Source organism: Echinops telfairi, unplaced genomic scaffold, assembly GCF_000313985.2.
Source record: "Echinops telfairi isolate 266 unplaced genomic scaffold, ASM31398v2 ScPeMD7_5;HRSCAF=22, whole genome shotgun sequence".
NCBI classification, from domain to species: Eukaryota; Metazoa; Chordata; class Mammalia; order Afrosoricida; family Tenrecidae; genus Echinops; species Echinops telfairi.
This window is the reverse complement of record NW_022103901.1, coordinates 16,858,330-16,859,264: the sequence shown is the minus strand read 5'-3', so window position 1 is coordinate 16,859,264 and position 935 is coordinate 16,858,330.

Here is a 935-nt window from a genome sequence, read left to right as displayed (position 1 = left end):
CTGTGGGTTTTCCTGCTGCATCTGGCAGACAGGACAGGACAGACCAGAGAAGGATGGGCACTGTGGCAGGTACTTACCCAGTGAATTCTCCAACGCCCCCCCACCCCCACTGCTGAGGGCGGGCAGGTATTGACACACGTAGGAAACTGAGGCATGGGGAACTGGCCCAGAGCCAGCGGCACCCACCCCTGCTCCCCAGGGCCTTTGGTGCTTGTGTCCCTCCTCACTGTTCCTCCCCCTGCGTCCTTCAAGGTGCCTGCTGCCATCTCCCAACTTCTGCACAGAGCAGCCCTGCCAGCAGAGGGTGCCAAACTCCAGCTCAGGTGCAAGCCCAGTGTTAGGTGTGTATGTATATGTGTGTGTGTGTGTGTGTGTGTATGTGTCCCCATCCCCACCCGCCCCCAGCCCAGCACATGGGCAATGCCCTTCCCTTAGCCACCTGCTCCCCTGCATGCCTACAGGCTCCTACAAGTCAAGGACCCCGTTCCACCCCCTCACCCCCCCTCTCTAGAATTGTACGTAGGGGAGGTGAGGGGAGGCCCTGACAGCTGCCTTGGGCCTGCATCCCCACTTCTCAAGAACCACAAGCTGAGAGGCTGCAGGGACTGGGCCAGTAGGGCCGGGACAAAGCGGTTCCTCAGACCAGCGGGAGAGTCACACAGCCCCGTCTAGGGGGACAACCGCAGTTCAGCTCCTGGGCCCCAGAGATGCCAGCTCCCAAGGTTTGTCAGGGAAGTCGGACTATGGAGTTCTGTCTTCCAGATGAAGTCTAGCTCTCAACAAGTGGCTCAACTTAAATCCCCAACGCCGGTCCCTTGCTTCCAACTCAGTGGCCCTGTAGGCACTGTCGAGCTGCCCCCGTGGGTTTTGAGGCTGTACTCTTGTTTTGTTTTGTTGGTTTTTAAAAATCATTTTATTGGGGGCTCGTACAACTC